At 43.9% G+C, this 17500-nt stretch overlaps 1 long non-coding RNA gene across 1 annotated transcript; it reads left to right on the top strand.

The window, feature by feature from the left end:
- The first annotated feature begins 2995 nt into the window (after positions 1–2995).
- Positions 2996–11255, top strand: LOC140430075 (uncharacterized). The gene is made up of 3 exons (XR_011949313.1): positions 2996–3070; positions 5333–5506; positions 10620–11255. It is a non-coding gene; the product is annotated as an uncharacterized lncRNA (long non-coding RNA).
- The last annotated feature ends 6245 nt before the right edge of the window (positions 11256–17500 follow it).

The raw sequence follows: 17500 nt of genomic DNA, 5'->3' as shown, positions 1-17500 counted from the left end.
CATTCCTTTGGATGGTCAGTTGTCCATTCGAATGTGGTTAACTTTTTAAATCAAATTTCTAAGAGCTGTCTTTCGGGTTGATAGATTAGGTATAAATAAATATACAACACCTAGAAAACGTAGAACTGCCTTTTTGCCCTCTGGAACTTTCATTCTTTGAAAGGCTGCAATCTTGTCAGTATCAGGTTGCACACCACGTTCAGAAATCTGGTCTCCAAGGAGCTGGAGCGTGGAAATGCCGAAACTACACTTGGATTGATACAGCTTAAGACCATAGTTGTGTATTCATTGAAAAACATTTTGTTGTCCTGAGATATGTTCTTTCTTTGTTGATGACCATATGATCTAATTTGGTTAAGATGTGTGCATTAGCCATCCCACGAGTGATTTCCTCTCTTTTTGGAAAGGGATAGTGTTCCCTCATGATATTCTTGTTGAGATCCTTGGGGTCTATACATATTCTAAGATCACCAGAAGGTTTTTTCACACAAACCATTAAACTGACCCAGTCTGTCGGTCCAGTGATTCTTGAAATTATTTCTTGTTGTAGCCTTTCTAATTCAACTTTCTCTGAGTGGAGTAGGAATTCTCCTCGGAGGGTGTGCCACAGGTTTGGCATCCATCCTTAACAAGATTTTGTACTTGAATGGAAGAGTACACATGCCTTCAAAGACTTCTGGATATTGGCTTAATATACCTTGGATATCATCATACAGTATGGGTTGAGACGAAGTTGCTGTATTAGGTGTAAATCCTTGCAGGCTTGCGCACCTAAGAGTGATGATTTATGTGGCTTGATTATCTTGAATCTTAGTGAAGCCGCTATATCATTTTTTTACCATAGAATTTACAGTGCAGAAGGAGGCCATTCAGCCCATCGAGTCTAGCACCCTACCCAGCCCACACCTCCACCCTATCCCCATAACCCAGTAACCCCACCCAACACTAAGGGCAATTTTGGACACTAAGGGCAATTTAGTATGACCAATCCACCTAACCTACACATCTTTGGACTGTGGGAGGAAACCGGAGCACCCGGAGGAAACCCATGCACACACGGGGAGAGCGTGCAGACAGTGAACCAAGTCGGGCATCGAACCTGGGACCCTGGAGCTGTGAAGCAATTGTGCTAACCACCATGCTACCGTGCTGCCCATGTGCATGAAGGATGTGAACACACCAGAGAAAGTTGAAACAGTTCGGAAGGCTGATAGGATTCTTGGGTTCATCAATAGAGGCATAGCGTATAAAAGCAAGGAAGTGATTCTGTGATTCTTTGGCAGTGATGCTACAAATTATTGGTCAGACCACATTTGGAGTATTACATTCAGGTCTTGGCTCCTTATTGAAAGAAGGATGCTAAAGCCCTGGGGAGAAATTGCAGAGGAGATTTACTGGCATGATACCAGGAATGAGGAATTTTAGATACAAGAAAAGATTGGAGAAATTGGGCTTGTTCACCTTTGGAGCAGAGAAGATTAAGAGATTACTTTATTGAGGTGTTCAAAATTCTGAACAATTTTTGACAGGGAAAAAAGGATATTCTGTTCCCACTAGTTGATCTTTCAGTGACTAGGGGACACAATTTCAAGATGGTCAGAAAGAGAGCAAGGATTGAGATGAGGAGAAACTTCTTTACTCAGAGAATTGTTGGGGTTTGGAATGTGCTGCCTGGGAGAGTGGTGGAGGTGGGTTCCATAGAAGGTTTCGAAAGAGAGCTAGATATATATTTGAAAGTGACTAATTTAAAGGGCTATGAAGACAGGCCTGCAGAATGGGACTAGCTGGGTAACTCTTTTGGGAACTGGTGAGGACATGGTGGGCTGAATGGCCTCCTTTCGTGCTGTAAACAACATGAGAGGGGCATTTTTGGGATGCAACCTACAACTAGTGGAGTGCCACAGGGAGCCGTGTTGGGGCCACAATTATTTACAATATCATAGAATTTACAGTGCAGAAGGAGGCCCCATCGAGTCTGCACCGGCTCTTGGAAAGAGCACCTTACCCAAGGTCAACACCTCCACACTATCCCCATAACCCAGTAACCCCACCCAACACTAAGGGCAATTTTGGACACTAAGGGCAATTTGTCATGGCCAATCCACCTAACCTGCACATCTTTGGACTGTGGGGGGAAACCGGAGCGCCCGGAGGAATCCCACGCACACACGGGGAGGATGTGCAGACTCCACACAGACAGTGACCCAAGCCGGAATCGAACCTGGGACCCTGGAGCTGTGAAGCAATTGTGCTATAATATATATTAACTTGGACGAGGGAAGTTAATATACTATTGGCAAGTTTGCGGATTACACAAAAATAGGTAGGAAGACATGTGGTGAGGATGACACAAAGTGTCTACAGAGGTATATAGACAGGTTAAGTGAGTGGGCAAAAACTTGGCACATGGAATATAATGTAGAAAAATGTGAAGTTTTGCACTTTAGTAGGAGAAATAAAGGAGCTGAATATTATTTAAATATGGAAAGACTGCAGATAGCTGGAGCCCAGAGGGATTTGGGGATCCTCAGGCATAAATCACAAAAAGCCAACATGCAAGTTCAGCTGGTAATAGGGAAGGCAAATGGCCTTTATTCCAAAGGGAATGTAGTTTATAAATTGGGAAATATTGCTAAAACTATCCAAGGCACTAGTTAGGCCACAGCTATAATACAGTGAATAGCTTTGGTCCCCTTATCTAAGGAAATATATACTGGCATTGGAGGCAGTCCAGAGAAGGTTCACTCGGTTGCTCCCGGGTTTTGAGGGTTTTTCTTGTGAGGAGAGGTTGAGTGGGTGAAGCTGGTACTCATTGGCGCTTAGAAGAATGAGAGGCAACCTTATTGAGACATACAGGATTCTCTCGGGGTAGGTGCGGAAAGATTGTTTCCCATTGTGTGAGTGTCTAGTGTTGCTAATTGTGTTTCTCTTAATTTGGCTCTGAAGATGGCGGCCAATATGGTTGCCTTCCTTAATTCTAATTATGTTTGCTCTAGAGTCGCCAGGTATCTCCCGATACCGCCACAAGGTTCAAAACCGAATACTGATCAAAGACTCGATACACCAGTTAGTAAGTTCAAACTCAATGCTCATTTATTTACACACACAGTCAAATATACTCATGCATAAAACTCTAAAATTAAACTATCACTACTGCTAAAGCCTATACTTAGCTTGGGCGCCCACTCAGTCAAAGGAACAATGGCCGTTGTTCAGTTCTGAGACTGCTGGGGACGTATTGGTATGGAATAACAGCTAGGAGCGTCTGTCTCGTAGCATGCATTGACCATGGACTTACTTGTTCTGATGTTGCTGTTGGGCAGGTCTCTCCTTGGTGAGAGCCGGAGCCACAAGAGAGGGACAGGCCTTGAACTTGGCCCCAATTAATTGAGCCATTTCCCAATCGTTCCTATCGATTTCCTCCAATAGAGGATTGCTGGGCGCGTCCTAGGTGGCCGTTGGCCTGCTTTGTTCTGGTCTCCTCTGGCGCCAGGGTGTCTGTCTTGGTGTTGTTTACTTAAATGTTACCTTTTTGTCCCCAGGGATGGCTCATTAGTATGGTAATGGTTTTGCAGTATCGGTCTTGTCTGGGAGCTACGGCTCCAATCAACAGACAAACCTTGCACCTGCTTGCTTTCTCAATACTGTCCATTTTCCCTGCAATCTTTGCAAAGTGTCCATTTTGTAATCGGGAAGTGGCCATCCCAGATGGCTACACTAGTACTATGGGCCAAGGTTTAGAGAACACCAAAGTATATCATGGAATTCACCTGACCGACAACATTTAATAGATTTTAGTTATGAGGAGCACAAGGGCACGCTTTGCAGGTGTGATGCAACAGAGATCTTAAGTATTTTTTAAACAAAACAATGTTTATTCTATGAATCCAGTTAACATTTTATAAACACACAATAAACATCTTATCAACAACCAACACTGATTACCCCCCCCCCTCAAAGATACAGTACTCTATAGGTAACTCTCAGTAACTTTATTAACAGCATCCATAAAATCATTCCCACAAAATCAGTGGGAAAATCCAGAAACAGGTATTACTTTGCAATTATCAAATGATCTAGAGACATTCTTTAGCATGCAGAGAGCGAGACCAAAATATACCTTCTTGGTTTGGATGCAGCTCTTCAACTGAAAATCGAAAATAAAACTCAGAGCCAAAAACAGGTTTCAGCTCAAAACGAAAGTAAAAAGCAGAACCAGAGCTCAGTTCCAACCACACAATGCACTGCAGCAACTTGAGAAGACAAACATTTCTGAAAGTGACATTCCCATGACACTTCCCCACCCCAAGAAAATAAAATAAACCATCAACTTTAAGATGTTTTCATTTTTCATTTTTTCACTTTCTTTTAAGCAAAATTGACAATAAATATACCTTTTTGACAAAACACGCAAACATTTATAATAACATAGTCCATTCTCATTCTTCTTCCTCCACCGAACCTGCTTATCTTCATCACATTCGTGACAGAGCATCGGCTATCACGTTTTCTCGTCCTGCCACATATATTATTTTTTGTGGAAGGGAAATTAGTGAGTTGCCAACTTAGAAGCATGCTGGGAAATGCTTGACTATCGTTCAACACTGCTTTTGAACAAAAATAAGTAGGTCAGGTAACATAAACAAAATACTGCTTAATATTCTGGTCTCAGCCTTATTATGAAAACACATTGTCCTCCGAAAGATAACAAAATGTGTACTCGAGTTTTTAGCCAAGGGTAAGAATATACGTACTACGTATTTCATCTTACGTACTTTCCAAGGTCTATTTAATATAAACATGGCTGTTTACTTCAAGCTGTTATTTCAGACTATAAAAATATGCTTTCTTCAATCGAATCTCAGAGTGCAGTGCCCTGGCTATGCAGCCGGAACACTCTCTCTCCGCAAATATATTTGTGTAAATAAATTTCCTTTAATCGAACCTCGAGGAATTTGTCTCTATTATAATTTCCACAACAAAATGGCGTAGTCGTTGCAGTTTCCCTAATTTAACGAGACGTGAACCCTGAAATGACTCCATAAATAGGACTCTCTCAGCTGAAAGGGAGAGACCCATAGTGTGACCCCCGCTGAAAGGGGGGGGCGGTGCTCGGCAACCTTAATTACTGGCCGCTGACTCATGCTAGGATGAGTTATCTTCATAAAGAAATTAACGATAGCTGCATGGGAAGAAAAATGGTGCCTTGGAGACTAAAATAAAAAAAAAATACTTTGAGGTTCGTGAAAGGATAAACACCGGTGTGCGCTCTCTGTAGTATTTGTAAATGATTTCCGCGGTCGTTGTTTATTGTTATATATATGTTCTAAAGAATTTTGCAGAAGGAACGATGAGCAATAAACTCGACGCCCCCTCACAGGTCGTCCCGAAGCCTCGGTAAAGACATCCGGAGCGAGAAAGAAGGTGAACTCCTTGAAGAAGACAGATAAGGGAGTCAAAATTAGAAAGAAAATGAAAAGAAACAATCATAAAGCAACGGAATGAGGTAGGAAAACCTATATGTCCCCCATAGGAATCTAATGAAGCTGACCCACTCTCAGAAAAAAAAAACAGGGGAGTAAAAGTAAATAGAAGATTAAGGTAAAAGCATAACAGATGGGCTCCTGTCAAAAAGGGAATTCAGATTTTCTGTAGCCGTGAGATAAGGTTAAGGTTAACGGTTAACTGTGATACTTGTGAACTGTGAGAATCTGTGTGTTTTGTTGAACCAATTAATTAATTTTAATCAAAGCATAAAGTGCTAAGTGGGTTGTACTTTTTATTGTCTGTCATTGTGAGTCCAAGATTATAACTGAAATGATTTGTGTTGAGATTTCTCTAATGCACTGAAACATTGGAAATTAAAATCAGTTTAAAAGAAAGAAAATGCCTTTACGAATAAAAGTAATTCAACAAAATAAGTTTTCAAGTGAAGAGATGCAAGTGGCACCATTCCAAGTTCTCCACCCCCTTAGGTTCTGCAGCAGACAGTTGATCTTTTCTGAATTGACAAAGAAAAATATACGTCTCTAAGAATAGCTAATGCCAAAAAATCAATCATTGAAAATTGACTTAAATGTGTGGTATTTATAACCCCCTCCCAGCGGATGTTTTGCTGCTTCTAAAATACTCTTATGGTGCATCTTGGCTAGCTTTGAAGGATGGGATTGCAGTCCCACCTGACATAAATGGGGGTTGGGTTCCCAATAATGATAATCATTTGAATGAAAGAAATGAGTCCCTCGAACACTGGTTAGCAAATAGAGGGAAAGAGGCTATCATGCAAGGGGCCAAGAAGCATTTAACCCCCAGGAAGGATGTACCGCACCGAGCGACACATGACCCTATTAGGCAGACAGACACTCTGCAAATTAGGAGCGGTAATACATTGCATTGATAATGGAATGTTTATAGAACTGTCTCAAATACGAGCTCACCAGCTGCAAAATTTATTAACTACTGAGCCTGCGCCCGATCGCTCTGTGTCTGTGTTGTATGTTGGCGGTTGAACGTTAACCCTTACAGTACCACTGTTTAAAAAAAAGAAAAATTTTAACTGCAGGAAGTCTTATAAAAGGTTAATGACCCTTGGGCACAGCTATTAAAACACCTGATAGAGTCTAGACAAGAGAATATAGTGACCTATTGCACGGCTTGGTATGCTCGTGAGGATGAGCACGCAGACAATTTTCAAGCACAATGTCACTTAGGAAAGCAGACATCATTGCATGTCACTCCTTTTTCTTTTTCGGTGTTGTGGGATTAGCAATGTTAGTACAGTTGACCCATTGTCAGAGGGACCTTTTTAGGACGGGTTTAACTTCAGAACTCCATTTAACATTGGCCGTAAAACATCCCGCTAAGGCAAAGCAAATAGGAGAAGTGATCAAAGAGGCCAAAGGAAAAAAGTAATACATGGGATTTATATTGAAATAGACGGACAAAATTGCCTGATAGAATTTTATGGCAAACAGGAGGGCAAAGTGACCTGGAAAGAGGAGCAATGGCCCGCTACATTTGAAAGACAACAACCTCCCCGAGAGAGCTATCATTTACTCCCTTCAATCCTGGCCCAGGTACTGGCACATCTATGGGCCCAACATAAAAATCATGTTGGAAAAGTACATTCTGCCCCAGCGCATAAGGTGGGGGGAGAACAGAAGAACATTGCCCTGCCCTGCTTAAAACTATACTGGTTGGCACCGGAAGCAGAAAAAGGGATAGAGGGAGTGATCAATGCACTATTACAGCAAGGGGTGCTGAAGAGAACACAAAGCCCCTGTAACACCCATATGCTCCCCATTCCAAAGGTAGGAAGACCCAACGAGTGGTGGTTTGGACAAGATCTCAGAGCCATCAATAAAATGGTTATCACTATTGCTCCATTGGTGCTGGACACAAATGTAATTTTGTCTTCTATACCGCCAACAGCAGATACCTTCTCCGTCATAAATTTATGCTTAGCCTTTTTCTCCATACCATTGCACCCGGAAAGTCAATATCTATTTGCTTTACATATCGGAATCAACAGTATTAAAAGAGACTTGGACGAGTGCCAGTTGTCTGCAGGTTCAACATTCCCTCAATATGATGATGATTTATTGATAGCCTCAGAGGGAGGGCTAGTTTGCCAACGGAATACCCTTTTGTTATTATCACATCTGGCAGAAAGAGGGCATAGGGCCTCAATGGACAAACTTCAATTCTGTCAGGGGACAGTTCAGTATTTCAGCTGCAGCAAGGATAGCAGAGACTTGGGTCTGAAAGAATACAGGCTTTTTCAATTGTTAGCGTAACAAGGGTTCCAACTTCGCGCACGAGAAAGGAAACCCTTACCTACCTCGGCTTGGTAGGCTATTGCAGGCAGTGGATACCGGACTATAGAGAGATGGACACAGTACTGCGCAAGGCTACCCTACAGGATGCCCCTTCAGTTATTACCTGGATCCCAGAGAGGGAGCAAGCATTTCGTAACTTGAAACAAGCCATGATTAGCGCCCCTACCTTGGGACTTCCTAATTTCAGCAAGCCCTTTACTCTTTATGTGAACGAAGCAGGGGGATTTGCAACAGGGGTCCTGGTGCAAGAGCATGGAGGAGGGAAAAGGCCCCTTGCCTATTACACGGTGGCCCTATGTGCTGTTGCAAAAGGTATGCCAAGTTTCTTAAGAGCAGTAGCAGCCACGTTGGCCATAGTCGAAAAATCAGTACCCATCTACTCGACCACCCTTGTACAGTATTGGTTCCTCACTCTGTTTTTCTGCTGCTTAATTCATCCGCAACGCAGCATTTTACTGCGGCTCGATGCACTGGGTACGAAGTAATCCTCTCTAAAACCAACTTTACCTACAAGTGAGTGTCAGCTGTCAACCCTGCTACACTCTTGCCCGCGCCCTCGGAAGCAGAACATATGTATGATCATGATTGGTTGAAGCTACCACAACCCCTCGACCTGATTTATTGAGTCACCCACTGGAAAATCCAGACTTTATCTTTTTCACCGATGGGTCAGCAAACCGACCAAATGATATGGCCCTTCTGGCCTGCAGTAGTAGCTACTACTGCAGCTGGTTTGCCCTTACGAAAGCATGTATTCTAGCTAAAAATAAAAGAGTCAATATTTATATGATTCCCTATTCGCTTTTGGGGTCATACATGATTTTGGCCAATTATGGAAAAACAGGGGATTCATAATTTCCTCCGGCCAACTATTAAACATGCTAAATTGGTTTTAAATTTACGAGATGCTGTTCAGCTGCCCAGCAAGATAGCCGTTTTAAAGTGTGAAGCGCATACTACCGCAGACGATGAAGTCTCATGCGGCAATAGATTTGCTGATAAAATAGCAAAGGAATTGGCTCTCAAACAGCAGCCACAAGCGGCTGCAGTTGAACTTCTGTCCACTTTAACAGAACCAAAGTTAAAACAGGCACAGGAGCAAGCCTCCCACAGGAGCATCGCTCTTGGCTAAAAGCGGGTTGCTATTAAGACAATCATCAAATCTGGATCCACCCAGATACCCGCGCAGTATGCCCCAGAAGTCTGTTTTTGCCATTATGTCGCCTTGCACATGGGCAGGCTCATGTGGGCAAAGGAGGAATTACACATGTCATATGTCAACAATGGTATGCTTGAGGTATTACGCTAACAATTGAAAAAGTAGCCCGCAAATGTATGATTTGTCAAAGAAATAATCGGTGATAGTGGGCATGTTTATCGGTGGGTATAGTCTTTTCCAACCAAAAGACATGATGCTAGAACAGTGGTAAATATTCTGTTAAAGGAAATAATATCTAGGGTTTGGGATACCAATGGTACTAACAGTGACAGGGGAACTCATTTCACTAGCAAATTGACCAAAGCCCTAACAGAAGCCATGGGCTTTGATTGGAAATTGCATATAGCATATCAGCCACAATCCTCAGGAATGGTGGAAAGGGAGGATGGAAAAATGTAAACTGCAGTGACAAAAGTGTGTCAACAAAATGGGCTGCTATGGCCAGATGCCATATCCATAGAAATGTATGCCCTGAGAAATCATAGAAATCGTAATACGGGTTTAACCGCAAAGAACAAAGAAACGTACAGCACAGGAACAGTCCCTTTGGCCCTCCAAGCCTGTGCCAACCATGCTGCTCGACTAAACTAAAATCTTCTACGCTTCCTGGGTCCGTATCCCTCTATTCCCGTCCTATTCATGTATTTGTCAAGGTGCCCCTTAAACGTCACTATCATCCCTGCTTCCATCACCTCCTCCGACAGCAGGTTCCAGGCACCCACTACCCTCTGTATAAAAAAACTTGCCTCGTACATCTCCTCTAAACTTTGCCCCTCGCACCTTAAACCTATGCCCCCTAGTAATTGACCCCTCTACCCTGGGAAAAAGCCTCTGACTATCCACTCTGTCTATGCCCCTCATAATTTTGTAGACCTCTATCAGGTCTCCCCTCAACCTCCTTCGTTCCAGTGAGAACAAACCGAGTTTATTAAACGGCTCCTCAGAGCTAATGCTCTCCATACCAGGCAACATCCTGGTAAATCTCTTCTGCACCCTCTCTAAAGCCTCCATATCCATCTGGTAGTGTGGGGCGACCAGAATTGAACACTATACTCCAAGTGTGGCCGAACTAAGGTTCTATACAACTGCAACATGACTTGCCAATTCTTATACTCAATGCCCCGGCCAATGAAGGCAAGCATGCTGTATGCCTTCTTGACTACCTTCTCCACCTGTGTTGCCCCTTTCAGTGACTTGTGGACCTGTACACCTAGATCCCTCTGCCTGCCAATATTCTTGAGGGTTCTACCATTCACTGTATATTCTCTACCTGCATTAGACCTTCCAAAATGCATTACCTCACATACCCCGTATGAGATATTAATGGAACGTCTAATGACAACTGGAACTAAACCCCCAAAGACTCCAGCTGCAGTAGCCTTAATATGGGCAGATGAGGCATCAATAAAATATGCCCAGGCCATGTGTGAAACCGCTGAAAAAAAATATACATGAAATGGTGCGACAGGCTCAGATGCATCCGAAAGAGGGAAATACACACCTTTTAAACTTGGAGATCAAGTATATGTGAAAGCACAAAACAAAGATTTTTCTTCTGCCAGGTGGAATGGACCCTACCAAGTGCTGCTAACAACCCGAACAGCCGTTAAAGTAAAAGAAAAGCCAGATGGGATCCACGCAACTCGTATAATCTACATCGTACGGAACTTTGAGAGTACTAGCGAAAGGCAGTGCAATGTTCCTCCTGCAGAATGTTTGAGGTGACGGCCGCCGACAGTGTCCCTGCTGATTTCATCTGTGGGAAGTGCACCCATCTCCAGCTCCTCAGAAACCGTGTTAAGGAACTGCAGCTGAAGCTGGATGAACTTCGGATCATTCGGGAGGCAGAGGTGGTCATAAATAGAAGCTTCAGGGATGTAGTTACTCCGAAGAATAAAGATAGATGGGTGACAGTGAGAGGGGCTGGGAGGAAGCAGTCAGTACAGGGATCCGCTGTGGTCATTCCCCTTAGTAACAAGTATACCGCTTTGGATACTGTTGGGGGGGGGGAACTTACCAGGGGTAAGCCATGGGATGCAGGTCTCTGGCACAGAGTCTGTCCATGTTGCTCAGAAGGGAAGGGGGGAGAGGATTAGAGCATTAGTCATTGGAGACTCCATAGTTAGGGGGATAGAACATAGAACATAGAAAATACAGCACAGAACAGGCCCTTCGGCCCACGATGTTGTGCCGAACCTTTGTCCTAGATTAATCATAGATTATCATTGAATTTACAGTGCAGAAGGAGGCCATTCGGCCCTTTGAGTCTGCACCGGCTCTTGGAAAGAGCACCCTACCCAAACTCAACACCTCCACCCAACACCAAGGGCAATTTGGACATTAAGGGCAATTTATCATTGGCCAATTCACCTAACCCGCACATCTTTGGACTGTGGGAGGAAACCGGAGCACCCGGAGGAAACCCACGCAGACACGGGGAGGACGTGCAGACTCCGCACAGACAGTGACCCAAGCCGGAATCGAACCTGTGACCCTGGAGCTGTGAAGCAATTCTGCTAACCACTATGCTACCTCCTATCCATAGATAGGAGATTTTGTGGGAACGAGAGAGACTCGCGGTTGGTGTGTTGCCTCTCAGGTGCCAGGGTGCGTGATGTCTCGGATCGTGTTTTCGGGATCCTTAAGGGGGAGGGGGAGCAGCCCCAAGTCGTGGCCCACATAGGTACCAAAGACATAGGTAGGAATAGGGATGTAAGGCAGGAATTCAGGGAGCTAGGGTGGAAACTTAGATCTAGGACAAACAGAGTTATTTTCTCTGGGTTGTTACCCGTGCCATGTGATAGCGAGACGAGGAATAGGGAAAGAGAGGAGTTGAACACGTGGCTACAGGGATGGTGCAGGAGGGAGGGTTTCAGATTTCTGGATAATTGGGGCCCATTCTGGGGTTGTTGGGTCCTCTACAAACGGGATAGTCTACACCTGGACCAGAGGGGTACCAATATCCTGGGGGGGGAAATTTGCTAATGCTCTTCGGGAGGATTTAAACTAGTTCAGCAGGGGCTTGGGAACCAGAATTGTAGCTCCAGTATACAGGAGGTTGAGAGTAGTGAGGTCATGAGTAAGGTTTTAAAGTTGCAGGAGTGTACCGGCAGGCAGGAAGGTGGTTTAAAGTGTGTCTTCTTCAATGCCAGGAGCATCCGGAATAAGGTGGGTGAACTTGTGCCATGGGTTGGTATCTGGGACTTCGATGTTGTGGCCATTTCGGAGACATGGATAGAGCAGGGACAGGAATGGTTGTTGCAGGTGCCGGGGTTTAGATATTTCAGTAAGCTCAGGGAAGGTGGTAAAAGAGGGGGAGGGGTGGCATTGTTAGTCAAGGACAGTATTACGGTGGCAGAAAGGACGTTTGATGAGGACTCGTCGATTGAGGTAGTATGGGCTGAGGTTAGAAACAGGAAAGGAGAGGTCACCCTGTTAGGGGTTTTCTATAGGTCTCCGAAAAGTTCCAGAGATGTAGAGGAAAGGATTGCAAAGATGATTCTGGATAGGAGCGAAAGCAACAGGGTAGTTGTTGTGGGGAACTTTAACTTTCCAAATATTGACTGGAAACGCTATAGTTCGAGTACTTTAGATGGGTCCGTTTTTGTCCAATGTGTGCAGGAGGGTTTCCTGACACAATATGTAGATAGGCCAATGAGAGGTAAGGCCGTATTGGATTTGGGATTTGATACTGGGTAATGAACCAGGACAGGTGTTAGATTTGGAGGTAGGTGAGCACTTTGGTGATAGTGACCACAATTCGATTACGTTTACTTTAGTGATGGAAAGGGATAGATATATACCGCAGGGCAAGAGTTATATCTGGGGGAAAGGCAATTATGATGCGATGAGGCAAGACTTAGGATGCATTGAATGGAGAGGAAAACTGCAGGGGATGGGCACAATGGAAATGTGGAGCTTGTTCAAGGAACAGCTACTGCGTGTCCTTGATAAGTATGTACCTGTCAGGCAGGGAGGAAGTGGTCGAGCAAGGGAACCGTGGTTTACTAAGGCACTCGAAACACTTGTCAAGAGGAAGAAGGAGGCTTATGTAAAGATGAGACATGAAGGTTCAGTAAGGGCGCTCAAGAGTTACAAGTTACCTAGGAAGGACGTAAAGAGAGCTAAGAAGAGCCAGGAGGGGACATGAGAAGTCTTTGGCAGGTGGAATCAAGGATAACCCTAAAGCTTTTCTAGATATGCCAGGAATAAAAGAATGACTAGGGTAAGAGTAGGGCCAGTCAAGGACAGTAGTGGGAAGTTGTGCTTGGAGTCCGAGAAGATAGGAGAGGTGCTAAATGAATATTTTTCATCAGTATTCACACAGGAAAAAGACAATTTTGTCGAGGAGAATACTGAGATTCAGACTACTAGCCTAGAAGGGCTTAAGGTTCATAAGGAGGAGGTGTTAACAATTCTGGAAAGGGTGAAAATAGATAAGTCCCCTGGGCCGGATGGGATTTATCCTAGGATTCTTTGGGAAGCTAGGGAGGAGATTGCTGAGCCTTTGGCTTTGATCTTTAAGTCATCTTTGTCAACAGGAATAGTGCCAGAAGACTGGAGGATAGCAAATGTTGTCCCCTTGTTCAAGAAGGGGAGTAGAGACAACCCCGGTAACTATAGACCAGTGAGCCTTACTTCTGTTGTGGGCAAAATCTTGGAAAGGTTGCTCAGAGATAGGGTGTATAATCATCAGGAAAGGAATAATTTGATTAGACATCATCAACACGGTTTCATGAAGGGAAGGTCGTGCCTCACAATCCTTATTGAGTTCTTTGAGAAGGTGACCAAACAGGTGGATGAGGGCAAAGCAGTTGATGTGGTGTGTATGGATTTCAGTAAAGCATTTGATAAGGCTCCCCACGGTAGGCTACTGCAGAAAATACGGAAGCATGGGATTTAGGGAGATTTAGCAGTTTGGATCAGAAATTGGCTAGCTGGAAGAAGACAAAGGGTAGTGGTTGATGGGAAGTGTTCAGACTGGAGTCCAGTTACTAGTGGTGTACCACAAGGATCTGTTTTGGGGTCACTGCTGTTTGTCATTTTTATAAATGACCTGGAGGAGGGCATAGAAGGACGGGTGAGTCAATTTGCAGATGACATTAAAGTCGGTGGAGTTGTGGACAGTGCGGAAGGATGTTACAAGTTACAGAGGGACATAGATAAGCTGCAGTGTTGGGCTGAGAGGCGGCAAGTGGAGTTTAATGCAGAAAAGTGTGAGGTGATTAATTTTGGAAGGAATAACAGGAAGACAGAGTACTGGGCTAATGGTAAGATTCTTGGCAGTGTGGATGAGCAGAGAGATCTCGGTGTCCATGTACATGAAAGTTGCCACTCAGGTTGAGAGGGTTGTTAAGAAGGCGTACGGTGTGTTAGCTTTTATTGGTAGAGGGATTGAGTTTCGGAGCCATGAGGTCATGTTGCAGCTGTCCAAAACTCTGGTGCGGCCGTATTTGGAGTATTGCGTGCAATTCTGGTCGCCACATTATAAGAAGGATGTGGAAGCATTGGAAAGGGTGCAGAGGAGATTTACCAGAATGTTGCCTGGTACGGAGGGAAGATCTTATGAGGAAAGGCTGAGGGACTTGAGGCTGTTTTCGTCAGAGAGAAGAAGGTTAAGAGGTGACTTAATTGAGGCATACAAGATGATCAGAGGATTGGATAGGGTGGACAGTGAGAGCCTTTTTCCTCAGATGGTGATGTCTAGCACGAGGGGACATAGCTTTAAATTGAGGGGAGATAGATATAAGACAGATGTCAGAGGTAGGTTCTTTACTCAGAGAGTAGTAAGGGTGTGGAATGCCCTGCCTGCAACAGTAGTGGACTCGCCAACACTAAGGGTATTCAAATGGTCATTGGATAGACATATGGACGATAAGGGAATAGTATAGATGGGCTTTAGAGTTGTTTCACAGGTCGGCGCACCATCGAGGGATGAAGGACCTGTACTGCGCTGTAATGTTCTATGTTCTAATGTAAGGGGAACGGACGTATGACGGTTCCCTGCATGTTATGAGCCTGGTAGCATCTGTCATCTTTGACTTTGTCGATATATATGTTTCTGGAATATACCTCTTCATTCACCTGAGGAAGGATCAGTGCTCTGAAAGCTAGGGTTTGGGTTTGAAACAAACCTGTTGGACTTTAACCTGGTGTTGTCAGACTTCCTACTATTTCTGTGGGTAGTCCAGTTATAGTAAAGAATTTAAGTAACTCCTCCACAATCCTTATAGCTGTAATATTGCGTACTGGAAAGGCCTCTCGAAACCTAGTAGGCACATCCATTATAGTCAAAAGACATTGATTCCCACTTTTTGTTTTAGGTAGCAGTCCTACACAATCAATTACGACTCTTGCAAAATGTTCCTCAAATGCTGTAATGGGTATTAAGGGTGCTGGTTTTATCACTGCTTGAGGTTTCCCTATCACTTGACATGTGTGACATGTTCTACAAAATGTAACTATATCTTTATGTAGTTCAGGCCAATAAAAATGTTTTTGTATTTTAGCTTGAGTTTTCCTTACTCCCACATGACCTCCCACTCGTACATCATGTGCTACTCGCAACACCTTCTTTCTATACCCTACCGGCAATAGCACTTGATGAACTTCTGCCCACTTTACTTCCACCTGCCTATGTAAAGGTCTCCATTTTCTCATCAAGACATCATTTTTATGTTAATAACATTCTGGTATACACTCAGATTCCTCTTCCCTGTATGTTTTCTGATACATCAGTTTAATTTCTATATCATTCTGTTGTAACTCCGCCAATTTTCCTGAACTAAAAATATCCACCTCATCCTCCACCTGTTCTTGTTCTTTTTCAACTATCTGATCAAAAATTGTTTCTGATAATTGAACTTCAACTTTATCTTCACTCTTTGATTTCTGCTCTTGTCTTAACCTGTGACTTTGCAACCTTGTTACTACACAATCTGGAAAAATCCCAGGACATGCGTCCTTCAATACTTCAGTTGTCTGATTTTCCACTGGCTAATCAACCACAGTAGGCATCACTCCCACCTGCGATCCAGCTGTATCATTACCCAAGATAAACTGTATTCCTGGACAAGATATCTCTATTACTCCTACTACCACTTCACCAGTCTTCATTGGACTTTCCAACCTTACATTAGATAATGGAACACTACTCTTCTCACCCTGAATTCCACATATTACCAGCTTTTCTGGCAATATTCTTCCCAAACTACATAACATCTCTTACCAGCAAAGATTGACTAGCTCCCGTATCTCTTAAAATTGTGACTTCTTTACCTACTCCTCCTGGTACACCTTAATAAACTTTACCCACACAAGTAAATTCTTGAAAGAGATCTGGCACCTTCTTATCAATCACCTCTTGATGACGCTGTACAATCTTTTGCAACACCTTCAGCTTTCCTTTACCACTTTAACAAACCCCACTGTCTTATCCTGCTTTACCACATCAGCTTTCCTGATGCTTTTCTTCAACCACCAACACTGTGACTTTACATCAGGCATTGTCAAATTCGGGGGCGCGACCTGCGGGCGGGTGTCGGGAGGGTCGCGGAGACGTCCGTCGTGGCGCTCCCGATTGCGCAAATCTGCACGCAACAGCCGCAGCAGCCGGCTGTTAAAATTCACCGGCTGCAAGCGGCCTTCAAAATTGCCGCGAACATGTAAAAAAAATGCGGCCGCACAGCGCAAGTGTGCTAGATCATCGGCGCGCATGCGCAAAATTATGCGCATGCATGCTAATGATCGGGCACGCGTGCGCAGTGCGCAGACTTTTTTTAAAACGGTCACAACTTTTTGTTTTATAAGTTCGGGTGGGTTTTATTCATTTATTTTATTCATTTAAATTTTTTTTCATTTCTTTTATTCATTTTTTTTTTACAAGTACGGGGGAGGGGGTTTATTTGATAAAATTTTACCGGAATAAAATGCAGAACTTTGACAGATGGAGACTCGATACTTTCCGACACCGGAAGGCTTCACCTTCATCCAACAGGTTCCATTGGAGGAGCGTGTACGAGGGCCAAAGGGACCCAAACCATTTCCTCCATTTTTGTCAGCAGCAAACAAGGTAAGAGAAAATGGTGGGTCGTGCAGGTCGGCCGGGTTGGGTCCCGAAGGGTGGTAGGTTGGAAATGATGGGTCCCCGGAAAAAAAGTTTGAAGGACACTGCTTTACATGGCCTAGCTTATTACAGTGAAAACATTTGAAACTTTTCATATCTCTTACACCCTCCTGGATTTATTTTTTAACTGAGGTACACTCTCCTTATTATCTCCCATCAGATCTCCTTTACGTCTACGACTTGAGTATTTCTCTTTTCCCCAGTTTTTATCCCTCACAGGCTGAAACTGATGTCGGAAACCAAACTTTGGATTTCTGAACTAATTAATAACCATCGGCCATTTCTGCTGCTAACCTCACAGTTTAAACCCTCTGCTTT

This window comes from Scyliorhinus torazame, chromosome 9 (assembly GCF_047496885.1).
Source record: "Scyliorhinus torazame isolate Kashiwa2021f chromosome 9, sScyTor2.1, whole genome shotgun sequence".
In the NCBI taxonomy this organism is placed as follows: Eukaryota; Metazoa; Chordata; class Chondrichthyes; order Carcharhiniformes; family Scyliorhinidae; genus Scyliorhinus; species Scyliorhinus torazame.
Note: the sequence above shows the minus strand (reverse complement) of the source record. Positions and strands in the feature narration are given on the sequence as shown.